Genomic DNA, 14,257 nt, shown 5'->3' with positions numbered 1-14,257 from the left:
TATTCATCCACCAGTGGATTGCTACAGAGTTGTAATCTCTCTTTTTTTCAATGAGTTACCGATTGCATTAATTCAACGGGCACAGCGAAATCTGTCGTCCGTCGCACCCTCCCCCCCCCCAGGTACCCCACCTCATGCTCCATATTTCGACCAATGGCATCACACGTCATGCAAATCCCGGGATTCCCCTCCATGGCGCTGTCGATCGTCACGTTCCCCCCCTCGTCGGCGCTCTCGTCATCGTCGTCCGTCGTGTCCCCCCCCCCCAGCGGGGTCCCCGCGCCCTTTCTCGTCGCTGTCGTCCGTCGCATCCCCCCCGCCTCCAGCGACACGCCCCCCCCACCACCCCCACCACCCCCACCACGTGGGGCCTGTGTCGTCACGACAGGAAGCCGTGAGGAGGAGACGGGGCCTGCAGCGCTGGTGATGGAGCACAGACAGCAACAGTACACCGCAGCTCACTATAGTACACAACATGGAATACTATATACACAGTGCTATACGTGCACACAATACGACACACAGCATAGAGACCTACTGTGCCTAGTACAATACAGGATATTCGGTAAACTGCAGTGCTACACAATACATTGGAGTACACACAAAACTCAACACATTCGTCAATTACGCTGCCTTGAAATTATCGAGTACAGGTCCTCTACTTACGATGGGGATGCGTTAAGACGACCCCATCGTAAGTCAAAAATATCATAAGTCGAAGATGACCTAGCCTACCCAGGAGTCTTAAAGAATGGTGATAATTTAGCAAAACAGAGCAATTTACAGTACCGTACTGTATAAACTATATACTGTATGTCTTTAGTAATGCCAATACTGTAAGTTAAAACAAGGTAAATTCTTAGCCTACCTATATGAACTGCAATTTAATAGAACGTTTTTTCAGGAAACAATCCTATCTGCATCACACAAGGCGGGAGATGCGCATGTAATTACCAGCGAAACTTCGTACTCAAATTCTAAACGTTGTGGATTCATTCTTCAAACACCGGTAGGCTGAATAAGTCACTAATTGGCGTTTTGTTAACATGACACATTTTTTACTGATTGGCCGTGTCGGGTGGTGGAGGGTTTCGACATTTAGAATAATGCGATCTAACCCAAAAATCTTTGATGATCCAGGGCCGTTGCCATGGAGTCAACATTGGGGGAGACCAAATCTTCCAGGGGGTCTGGAGGGCCCCCCCCCCCCCGAAAAAAAAAATCTAAATTTGAAAACGAATTTACTGCCTAAATATAAAAAAAATCACTAACACATAGGATGGACTTTTTATTTATATTTTACAATAATGTCTAATAGTGTATTGTATTCCATTGCTCTGTTTTTTTTACCTTTTCTTGTTTCATTGTATGTAATGGCAGAGATTAGGGATGAATAAAGTACAACCATAACCACAATCATATAGACAGAAATCTATTTTATAGCAATATATTGGGGGGGACATTTTATAATATATATTATAATTACGGCATAGTTATGAACAGTGCACACTACTACACAGGAATATAGTGCGATACAGTACAGCAATACGTACGGGAGGCACACAGAGTTTAAACACGTGGGAGCGAAGACGGAAATCGCTGGGGTTAATCGCTGGCAGTAACGTCGATGAGTAATCCCTGGAGTAATTTGTAGGGTAATCACTCGAGTAATCTGCAGAGTAACCACGAGAGTAATCCACTGGTCATCACTCGAGCAATCTGTAGAGTAATCTATCGTAACATAGTAACATAGTGATTGGAGTAATTACTCGGGCACTCTTTAGAGGAGTGACTAGACCAATATGTAACTACCAGAATAATATGTAACGTAGTAACGAAAGTAATCGGCAGAGTAATCCATTGTAAGTAATCTGTAGAGTTGTGACTATAGTAACCCCTAGAGCAGTGGTTCTTAACCATGGAATGCACGCACCTCTTGGGGTTGCGAGATATGGCCAGATTTTGTTTTAGAAGGTAAATCATCAACAACTAATTAATTACGGGCACGTATCGTCAAGCGTATGTATTTATTTACATTAAAAAATACGATTGCGAATCAAAGGGGTGCAAAGCTGCAGGTAAAGATTAAGAACCACTGCCCGTTTGCGCATCAGGCTATCGGAATTACTGTTGCACATGGGTTTGTGCAGTGAATGCGGTTTAGGGGGTGCACCATGAGCTGAGACATGTGCGCCACACGGAGAGAGGGGAGGAGAGAGAGGAGGAGAGGGAGGAAAAAACAAGGGGGAAAAGGAAAATGAGAAAAAGAAAATAAGGAAACAAAGAAATAATAGAAATTAAACAAAAAAGAAATTAAAAAAAGAAAAGAAAAAAGAAGAGAGGGGGGAGGCGAGAGGAGGAGGGGGAAGAGAGGAGGAGAGAGGGGGGAGAGGAGGGAAGAGAGAGGCAGAGGAGGAGAGTGGGGAAGGGGGAGGGGAGGGAAGGGGGAGGGGAGGGAAGAGAGGGGGGGGGACAAGATGAGAGGAGGGGGGAGGCAGATAGAAGAGAGGAGAAAGGGGGAGAGGGGGATAGCGGGGGGAGAGGACGAGGGGGGGGGACGAAGCAAAGTGCCGACTTCACCGAGCATCTTGTTTCCACTGATCGTAAAAAAAAACCTTTAAAAAAAGGGCGGGGAGATGGAGGGGGAGAGAAGGAAAGGGGAAAGATGAGAGAGAGGGGAGAAGAGAGTGGGGGAGAAGGTAAGAGAATGGGGGGATAGAAGAGAGAAGAAAAGGGGGGCGAGGTAGGAGGGGGGTACGAGAGGGGGAGGTGAGAAGGGGGGGAGATTTGGGGAGGTGAGCGGGGGAGGAGGGTGTGCGAGGTGGGGGGGTGCGAGGTAGGGGGGGGTGCGAGGTTGGGGGGAGACGAGAAGGGGGGACACGAGAGGGGGGGCGAGGTGGGGGGAAGGGTGCGAGGTGAGCGGGGGAGACGAGGGGGGGCGAAGTGAGCGGGGGAGACGAGAGAGAGGGGAGGGGCGAGGTGGGAGGGAGACGAGAGAGGGGCGAGGTGGGGGGGAGACGAGAGAGGGGGGAGGGTGCAAGGTGAGCGAGGGGGGGGGAGACGAGAGAGGGGGGGGGAGACGAGAGAGGGGGCAGGGTGCGAGGGGGGGCGATGTGGGGGGGGAGTGATCCGAGTCTGCGCGTGCGGACGAGAGCAGCAGCCGCGCGCGATCGTAGAGAAGTGAGCGCGCGTGCGGCGAGGGTGAGAGATTGATGAGCGAGCAGAGTGAGAGGAGTAATTGGCGAGCAGAGTGAGGGGAGTAATGAGTGAGGGGAGTAATGAGCGAGCAGAGTGAGAGTGAAATCATTTGCGAGTTTGGAGGGGGAGAGAGAGTGGAGTGATTATCCTGGAGCTGCGAGCGAGGCGGCGGCGTAAGCCTGGGCCTACAGGTCGGGATGCGGAAACCACGACCACCACAACCACCACACAATCAAAACGACTACAACAACCACACAAAACCCACCACAATCAACACGACTACAACAACCACGACGATACAGTAGCCACAACTACACGACAACCAAGACGACCACCATGCAACCACAACAACGGCTACCATTACAATAACCACAGCAAGTCACAACCTTACAACTACCACCACAGCGATCAGAACCACCACACTACACACAATATGAACATTGCAGTTACCACTGTATCACAATGCAGCACGCATAGTAAGGGCGGTATTGTGGCGTATGGCAGTGGTGGGTAGATACTGCTCTGTGTAAAAACAACAACGTCCGTTCCACTACAACATTCCCGCAGCAGACGTGTACGCGACACACTGCTACTACTACACACTTACTACACACTTACTACTACACACTGCTACTACTACATTGCGACAGTGTGACAACAACTACACTGCAATGTGACAATACCGTATAATAACAACACGACAGCACCAACACTCGGCAGAGCTGCGTGTGGATGGACAGTGCCAGGGAGGAGACGTGTTCCCTGCCGATCTGTGCCTTTTATATTTGGTGCTAAATGTTTCGCTTTGTTCTGCCACACGACATTCCTACAACACAGCTACAGGATTACGCCGACAACACGGCCACAACACAGCAAGAGCATTACACATTCCTACAACATCGCCACAACATAGCTACAGCAATACATATCCCTACAATACAGCTACATCATAACGTCTACACCACAACACAAACAACATAGCTACAGCAATACATATCCCTACAATACATCATAACGCCTTCAATACAACCACAACACAAACATTATAGCTACAGCACACACATTCCCATAATATACCTCAAGCGTTACACATTCCTACAATCAACACAGCCACAACACAGCTACAACATTACACTAATGCAACACAACACAGCTACAGCATTACGCCTACAACACAACCACATCACAGCTACAACATTACATACTCCTATAACATAGCCACATAATTACACATCCCTACCACACAAACAGAATTGCACACCCCTACAACACAAACAGAATTACACACCCCTACAACACAAACAGAATTACACACCCCTACAACACAAACAGAATTACACACCCCTACAACACAAACAGAATCACACACCCCTACAACACAAACAGAATTACACACCCCTACAACACAAACAGAATTACACAGCCCTACAGCACAAACAGAATTACACACCCCTACAACACAAACAGAATTACACACCCCTATAACACAAACAGAATTACACATGCCGACAACACAAACAGAATTACACACCCCTACAACACAAACAGAATTACACACCCCTACAACACAAACAGAATCACACACCCCTACAATACAAACATAATTACACACCCCTACAACACAAACAGAATTACACAGCCCTACAGCACAAACAGAATTACACACCCCTACAACACAAACAGAATTACACACCCCTACAACACAAACAGAATTACACATGCCGACAACACAAACATAATTACACATTCCGACAAAACAGCCACAACACAGCTACAACATGACCTCTCAAACAACACAGCTACACTTTTTCAACACAGTCACTGCAACAAAGACAACCACAATACTAACTACACACAACTATACCACACGACACTACTTCCTTGAGCACTGCTTCCTTACTCGCTGTGAACTTACCCTTTTCTGCATAGGCAACGGTGCAGCTTATATAGAGATTTACAGAACAATGTTCAGTGCCACTGAGTTGTGTTAAGCAGTCACCAAATCCTTACGCTCTATCTGCAATGTTACTTGGAACTAATTCACAGTGTCTTGTCAATCCACTATTCTTAGGTTTTTTCGGTAAAGTCACGTAGGTAAAAAAATTAAATTAATAAAAGTAAAATAAAATAAAATTCACGACGTTTCAGAGGCAACACAAGCTTCCGTCTTCAGGTGGAACCGTCACAGCACGATAGCTGTATCAAGTGAGAGAAATTCCAAGAAAACAGTCCTTGTATATATACTGGTTGAGGGTGGGAGGAGCCAAGGTAGGCCCTGAATATTTTTGTGAGGTTCGGTGCGGCTGAAGCACGATGTTAGGAATTAGCCTTTGTTGTGTAAACTAGGTGCGGATGATGTAAAGGGGTGTGTAAATGGGACTGAGCCTTTTGTTATGTAGAGGTGATGCGGCTGAAATCGCTGCCAGGAAATGAGTGTTGTGTAGAATGGTTGACTGAGCCTTTTGTTATGTAGAGGTGGTGCGGCTGAAATCGCTGCCAGGAATGCTTCAAATGTGTAGTTAAATATTTTTGCATGGTTAATAACATCTTTCGATTTAAAGCTTTCGTGGCTGCAGGGATTCATCTTCTTGGTTCTTTCGGTAAAGTCACGTAGAAGGGAAGTAATAAAATAATAAAAAATAAAACATAATAAAATAAAATAATTCTCACGACGTTTCGGCTACAACGCAAGCAGCCGTCTTCAAGCAGCCGTTTGAAGACGGCTGCTTGCATTGTAGCCGAAACGTCGTGAGAATTATTTTATTTTATTATGTTTTATTTGTATTATTTTATTACTTCCCTTCTACGTGACTTTACCAAAAGAACCAAGAAGATAATAACATCTTTCCAATGATTACTAAGTTTGTACCCATCACGGTGGAAATTATGTCTGTGTTTGTATATTTGGATGGCCTCGTGTACAAACCTTTGATGTTAGCCAGGAGGCTTTCAGAGCACCGGAAAAAACAATTTCATGAGAGCCCACAGTGTTGTAGCAATGATAGGCAACGGCGGAAGAATCAGTTTTGCAGTGTTTCAGATCTGACTTGTGCTCGCGGACACGATCAGAGATATGACGTTTCGTTTCTCCAATGTAGCAATCACCACAACTGCAACTCAGTTTGTAGACTCCAGGGTATTGTAAGTCAGGAATGACATCTTTCACAGATGGAATTAGATCACGGATTTTATGTACTGTACTGAATCGGACTTGGATCTTATGTTTTTTTAGAATTTTGGAGATCTTTTTGGTCACGCCTACTATGTATGACAAAGTTATACAGTGATCCCTCGTTTATCGCGGTTAATGGGGACCGGAACCCCTCGCGATAGGTGAAAATCCGCGAAGTAGGATTGGCCCCCTAGGAATTTCCGTATATGTGTGTGTGATTACCAGAATGTTTAAAATATGTATATTTCTACTTTATATTTTACTTACATCTATTTAATTATAAAACCTTAATATTATACATTCACTCTCTCTCATACGATACGTATTATGGTGTTCTACACTCACCGATGACAGTAGTATCTTGAGACTTGACTCCAGTAATGACGACGACGACGATGACAACGATGATGCGCAGCCAATCAGCTCACGGGATACATCCACTCGTGCTCTCATTCGTCGATCTCGCGCCGGGAACCAATCACGTGCCTTGTCTGAGTGCCCGTGGGTATGTACAAAGCCTCTGAGAGAGTTTCTCTCTTTGTCTGGCATCCTGGGAAACCGTTTCTCTCGCGCATCACGATGAAACAACGCTGCTTTCCACAATACGGCTGCCGATATGGCGGTATTTTTGAATTTTTTTATGAATATTTTTGAAAAATCCACGATGCACTGAGGCCGCGAAACTTGAACCGCGAAGTGGCGAGGGATTACTGTATTTTTGATCGGAGTTTCATGTGGCTGTTTCTGTATGGTGGGAGAAACAGCTTGGCGGATGGTGCGGTCAGAGTATCCGTTCATCCTGAGGGCCCGATGTACATGTCTTAATTCACTGGCCAGGTGGTGTCGGTCAGAAATGCCATGATCTCTGTGGTATAGCATTTTGATGAGATAATTATTTTAAGATGGGTGGTGGTGGGAATCAGGTTTCAAGTAGGAATCTGTGTGGGTGGCTTTCCTGTAGACATCTAAGAATGGTAGTTTACCATCTTTCTCCACTTCCATGGTGAATCTGATGGATGGGTGTCTGGAATTGATGTAGTCCAAGAAGTGGTTCAATGCTGGGAGGCCATGTGGCCAAATGATGAAAGTGTCATCCACATACCTCTTCCACAGGGAAGGACGCAGGGTGGATGTCTGGATGGCGTCTGATTCAATCTTTTCCTTGAACATGTTGGCTATCACTGGTGACAAGTTGGAGCCCATAGGGGTACCCTCATTCTGTTTGTAGAAGGTGCCATTCCAGGTAAAATAGGTGTTGGTGAGGCAATGCCTAACCAGCGCAGTACATCCGAATTCAATCCATGTTGGACCAAGTCCTCAATTATTGTTAGGGTGTCAGGTACTGGGACTTTGGTAAATAGAGATAACACATCAAAAGAGGTATGTGGATGACACTTTCGTCTTTAGTGCAAGTTACTAGTTGTTGAATTTTGTGTACTGTACCAAATCTTACTGTCATCTTTTGCTTTTGCAAAACACGGACTAATTTGTCAGTTACTCCTGAGATAAAATTACCTAAATTATCAACAGAAGGTGTATATCGGATTAATTGTTTATGTGGCAGATGCTATATTGGTAAGACTAAAAGAACACCAGAGAAATATTAAACTATCGCAAACACAACTGTTGGCAGTGGCAGAACATGCTTGCCAACAGGGACACTCAATTGATTTTTACAACGTTGAAGTGTTGTGTAAAACTAGTTACTTCTGGCAAAGACTAATTAGAGAATCCATTGAAATTGAGAGAAACAGAAATAACTTTAATCGCTCAGAGAGCTACAGGCTTAGTGCGGCCTGGAAGCGTATTATTAAATAAGATACATTACAATTCCTTATAGGGAAATAAACACTGATTACTAATGTAGCATAATCACAATAAAACAAATTCCAACTGATTACTAATCTACAACTCGCATCGTAACAACTGCCTGATTACTAATCTAGTATATAATTACAATAACCCCCCCCCCCTCAAATCGTTGCACCTGATGAGTTAATTAGTTAATGATGACGTCACCCTGCTGCTGCTCTATATAAGAACGGGAGACAGAGCAGAGCCTCACCATTCTGGCACATTTCCCGATGATGCTGGATGCAATTACCAGCGAAACCTCGTACTCAAATTGTAAATGTTGTGGTTTCACGCTTCAACACACCGGTGGGCTAAAGCAGTGAACTATTTGTCTTTTGTCAACGTCACACTTTTTTACTGATTGGCCGTGTCGGGTGGTGGAGGGTTACGACACATTTATAAATAATGCAATCTAAACCCAAAAACGTTGATTATGAATAGTCACCCCTCTCCCTAACACCAGCACTAACATCGTCACCCCTCTCTCTAACGCCAGCACTAATATCATCACCCCTCTCACTAACACGAGCACTAACATAGTCACCCCTCTCACTAACACCAGCACCAACATCGTCACCCCTCTCACTAACACCAGCACTAACATCGTCACCCCTCTCACTAACACCAGCACTAACATCGTCACCCCTCTCACTAACACCAGCACCAACATCGTCACCCCTCTCACTAACACCAGCACTAACATCGTCACCCCTCTCACTAACACCAGCACTAACATCATCACCCCTCTCACTGACACCCGCACTAAGTCCCCCTTCTCCAAGTGGATGGGTGATCAACAGGCATGTTGTGTTATGGGCCCTTGCAGGGCTATGTAGAACTTGCTCAGTGGCAGCGCGTTCCCTGCTTTTTGCAGAGGTTTGTGGTTATAATCTGGTAGGCGGCCCCGATAAATGAAGTGAATTGTATATTAGCTTTAAAAATTCTACGCACTGTCCGCTTCCTAGTTAGACAATCGAAGAAGAGGGTAGGCCATTGTGTGCCACTTACACGGTCTGGATTTGCCACATTTGAAAAATTATGCTGCAAATAAGTTTGATTTGGGAAGCGAATTAACAAATTGTCTGGTCTCTACTGCGATAATGCGGCAGGACCCACCTAAAAGAGTCTCATGACTGAGACTCTCCAGGTAAACAAGTGGAATTGTAATAAAATAGTAAAAGGGTTTGTGTGGTGTGGATTGTGAGCTACAAGATCCCTGTTTGTGTACGCTGCTTCACTGATGCCTACGCGTTGTACAGTGCCCGTTGTAAAAACACGTGACGTCTTTTAGCAGTATGGTCTGTGGTCTCAGTGGAAAGTTTCGAAAACATTGGACTGCAGAGTCTCAAATATTTAACAGGGTGCTTCATATTAACATGGTGCTTCATATGGTCGTGAATGCCATGGTTATTGTCCCCATGAGCTTCAATCATTGATCCCTCCACTCATGTTGAGGACTCAGTCTACCAGACAGACTGTCTCGTCTTATCCACCACAGTGTTCAACCACCACAACCACTTACACTATAGGTGACTACCACACACTACATACTCGTTCAGGCACTAATCGACTCGCCTACCCACTTAAAAACTCGCACACCCACTCACACTCGCCCACTTTCTCACCACACTGCAGGTCACAACAACACACTTACCTATGTTATGGACGCAGTCTACCAGACTAACTGCCATATCGCATCCGCACTGTTTAACCACCACCATCACTGCAGATGACTACAACACACTATACCCAATCACTCACACGTTCACCCACCAGCAACAGTGCAACACAAAGATAAAGATCTCCCATATAGCCTGTTAGTGATGACCTATGAAAGCCGGCATTGCGCACGAGATGGTGGGTGGCCAGCACCACACCCGACCACCTTTGTCTCTCTAGTAGCGAAGTTTACCCACCGCACTAGGTACTCATTTAAGGCTGAGTTGACCTAGGGGAGGCCCATCATCGGTTCAAATTATCGTCACTTGTGTTGGCCGTGAGTGGGAATCGAACCCGTGTCGCCGGGTTGGTAGTGCAGCGTGCAAACCACTACATGACTGCTCCCCACAACACTGCAGGTAACAACACACCCGCTCGCCTTCCCACGTATTCACACACTCGCCCACCCACGCGCTCACTGACTGACCACTGCAGGTCACCTCACTTGCTGCTTCTTTCCTCACACACTGCTCGTCTTTGGAAATCCCTCCCATTCATCCCTTTACCCAAGCTTTTCTGATAACAATCTGGCCCGATAACAATCTGGCCCCTATTACAACTTTTATACTGCCCTTTGTTCCTGCCTGCTTGACGTTTTTGGGTCTTTAGTACTGTGCTCATCGACAGTGTGAAGTGTAAAAAAAAGCAGCGTTTGTCACAACATTTGCTTCGAGCCTGGGCGAGAAAGAGAGAAGGAAATAATGTGTGAAGTCCAGAGTGACTTATATAGGTAAACGTGTGGGTGTCTTGGTAGGTAGGTGCCCTCCTTTTGTGAAGGGGCATACGTGCTCATGCGTCAATAACAACCAAACTGGTTTATCGATGTGAAGGGCGCGATGTGACATTACCGTGGCCATACCTTCGTCACAAAGCCTACTTCCTGGCCATTCTGTGATTAGTCACGGTTTAAGGGTCATTTTAAATAAAATAAAACAGACTATTTTTTAACAGTCAGTGTCTTATAGACTGAGTCTGAACATGGGTGAAGGAATCGACCAGTGAAGTTCACGGGAACAATAACCATGGTAGTAGTGGCATAAGAATGATAGGGAGGGGACTTAGGGGCCATCCATTTAGTACGTACGCAAACATCTGTCAACTTGACCCCTCCCCCCCCCCTGTACGCACGCGTACTTTTTACACGCCCCCCCCACCTGCGTACATACGCTTGACGCACCCCTCCCCCCGAAAATTATAGAACGGTCGATATTTAATCCACGCAGAAACTATAAAGATTCATAATATTAACGTGTTCTTGTGTACTAGCTTGCGGCCTAGCTTTACACACAGCTTTGTACAAAGTTATACTTGACCGTGTTATCCATCCTGACTAGTTATTCAAAAACACGCCTATTATGATCTTAAAACACAATTAAAACTCGGTGAACTAGTCTCTAAATAAAGTGCGTCGATTGAACATCTGCTGTAACAGTAGACCGATGTACAAACAAGTGTTAGTACTGAAGTCCGGGCAGCAGCAGCACGAAAAAAGCACCGCGGCAGCTAAAATCTTGAGCCGGTGGCAGTCTGCAGCGAAGTCAGATTGAAGGATGTGTAATCTATGGGGCAGGCCACCAGACTGTCAGACTGTCGGACTTACTGCTGAGCTGTGTGATAGCTATCAGTCAGGGGTACGGTGGCATACAAGTGACACATCTCCCCCAGACCTACTTCTCCCGGTCGTACTTGTCTAACAGCTAAGGAAAAACTGAACCGGCTCATTTGAAGGCCAATGTAGACAAATTATTATCGAGGCTTCACCCCCCCCCCCCCCCGTTTCCTATGCGTACGTACATTGTCAGTAGACCCCCCCCCCCTATACGCAAGTGTACGCATTTGGGTTAACCCCCCCCTCCATGCGTGCGTACGTACGAAATGGATGGCCCCTTAATGCTGGTGAGCGAGGGAATCGGCGAGTGCTGGATCATCAATCACCCCGACTGCTTTGTTAAATTATTTCTGTATTAGTTGCTGAGATGTGCATGTTTAGTACTGACACCTAACAACTCTCCTGTTTATTCCACGTAGTTTTCATTATATTAAACTATAAACTATTTTTTTATTTCACCAAGTAAGGCCCACTGATTTATATAGCTATTTTTTCAGAAGCCACTTGGCTATCACAAATGATAACTCAACGAAGTGGAAATTTATAGAAGCATATTTCTAAATGCGGAGGGGAAAAACCAGACGACTTAGAGGAAAATTCACATTACCACGGGGAGAGAGAACACGAAGACTCGAAGTATACAGTCGTCAGGGTCAGGATCGAACCCACTACTTAATTTAACACGTAGGCTTTCGCGACCAATATTATTCATAATATAGGTTTTTTGGGTCATATCGCGTTATTTATAAATGTGTCGTAACCCTCCACCACCCGACACGGCCAAACAGTAAAAAATGTGTCACGTTTTCAAAGGACAAAATAATTCACTTCTTAAGCCCACCGATGTGCTGAAGAGAGGATCAACAGCATTTTAAATTTGAGTACCACGTTTCGCTGATAATTACAATCAGCTTCATCGGGCAAGAATGGTGAAGCTCTCCTGTTGCTTCCGTTCTTAAATAGAGCAGCCTCAGTGTGACGTCATCATTTAATTCAATTCAATCTGGTGCAGTGATTCGAGGCAAGGAAGGGGGGGGTATTGTAATTATATAGATTGGTAATCATTCAATTGTTATTCATTGGTATTTGTTTCCCTTATAAGGATTTGTAATTGTATTTATTTGATAATACGCTTCCAGACCGCACTAAGCCTGTAGCTGTCAGAGCGTTTGAAGTTATTTCTGTTTCTCTCAATTTCTATGGATTCTCTAATTAGTCTTGGTCAGTAATAATTTGTTTTACACAACACTTCAACGTTATCAAAATCAATTGAGTGTCCTTGTTGACAAGCATGCTCTGCCACTGCCGACAGTTGTGTTTGAGATAATTTAATGTTTCTTTGGTGTTCTTTTGTGCACTGTACCAAATCTTACTTTAATGTTTTGCTTTTGCAAAACCCGGGCTAATTTGTCAGTTACTCCTGAGATGTATGTATACCGGGCGGGGCAGATAACATCTCACCACCAGGGCTTATTCACAGCTGAAATTTTGCCAAATTAAGTGATGGGGTTTTTTGTGCAATCTTTGGTGACCAGACTGACCATCAACTCATGGTGCTTGAGTACCCAGTTTAATCACAATTCAGTTTGTGGGTCTGTGGGTCTCCATGTTAGGATGGATGTCTGTGAGTGTTTGATGACCAGGCTTGAGATGATGAACGTACTACAGTAGTCCCTCGGTTAACAGTGACATCAGTAAAAGTTTTTTTCTATTAACATTTTACCTCCCATCGGGACCCCACGGTTTTGATGAGTGTTAACATTTTGACATGGTACGTTTACGTTACGCACACCTGTGCCAATTTCGGCCAATCCGGGCGCTCGTAAGTGGGGCTGAGCCATGCCCTCAGCCAGTCAGGGACACCCATTTATGTGTAGACTTCGACTAGCTTTGCTTAAATTACGTTTTCTGTTTTGGCAGTGGAAACTGCTCCCTTGCAACTTATTTTGGTTAACAGTAATTTTCGTACAACGGATTAAAGACATTAATTGAGGGACTACTGTACTGCACTGCGTGTGATAACCGGTGTAATCAGGCAGTGTGCTGAAAGCTGGATTCGAACCCAGGCTGTCATCAGTGCCAGCTCAACACTGACCTCTGAGCCGCCTGGCCACCTCTCAAATCTGAAGTAGTGAATTCTTACACGTGTTCAATTCATTAAATGAATAATGTTTTTATATATACAGCAACCTTCATTGAAAAACACAAAGCTCTTTATACGTGATAAATTATTTAGATTTGATTTTGATCAATGCCATTGCTAGATTCCTGCTGCAAACCGCACGCTGCCACCATGAGGCAGTGACTTGTGCGTTGTGGGCTCTGGAGTTTGGTGTGGGTGGAGGCGTAGAGTTGGGATATCCGATTGTTAATCTATTTACCAAATAAGTAGAGGTGATTACTTTTTTTTTTATTCCAAAACTTAAACGAAAGCATGTAATAATACTTTGTAGGTTTAATTCATTCAGTTACGTAAGACATGCTGACTATTTATATAATCTATGCTAACGTGTCGTTAAGCCAATGAAACATACAAAATTGTACATATGAGACTAAAAGTTTAATACGATGCAAATGAGACCAAAATAAAATGTTAATTAGACAAAAGATTGAACCCTAACTCATGGCCATCTTTTACAATTGCTGAGCTGTCGAATTGCTGCTGCCTAATGTTTGCATTGTCTACAAAAATGCAGCTCACACGT

The 14,257-nt window shown here is 44.9% G+C and overlaps 1 protein-coding gene across 3 annotated transcripts in view; it reads left to right on the top strand.

Moving 5' to 3' along the window:
* Positions 1-377: 377 nt before the first annotated feature.
* The window catches only part of LOC144950580 (rho GTPase-activating protein 5-like), a 31,142-nt gene continuing 17,262 nt past the window's right edge, over positions 378-14,257 (top strand). The window contains exon 1 of one of the 3 annotated variants that reach the window (XM_078880723.1): positions 378-423. The gene's annotated coding sequence lies outside the window, so the exon portion shown is untranslated. Of the gene's footprint in view, positions 424-3,125; positions 3,390-14,257 lie in introns of those variants that run through there. The other 2 variants (XM_078880722.1, XM_078880724.1) reach the window with 2 other exon arrangements.

This window comes from Lampetra fluviatilis, chromosome 58 (assembly GCF_964198595.1).
Source record: "Lampetra fluviatilis chromosome 58, kcLamFluv1.1, whole genome shotgun sequence".
Lineage (NCBI taxonomy): Eukaryota > Metazoa > Chordata > Hyperoartia > Petromyzontiformes > Petromyzontidae > Lampetra > Lampetra fluviatilis.
The sequence above is the reverse complement of the archived record's forward strand: the minus strand, read 5'-3'. Positions and strand labels throughout refer to the sequence as shown.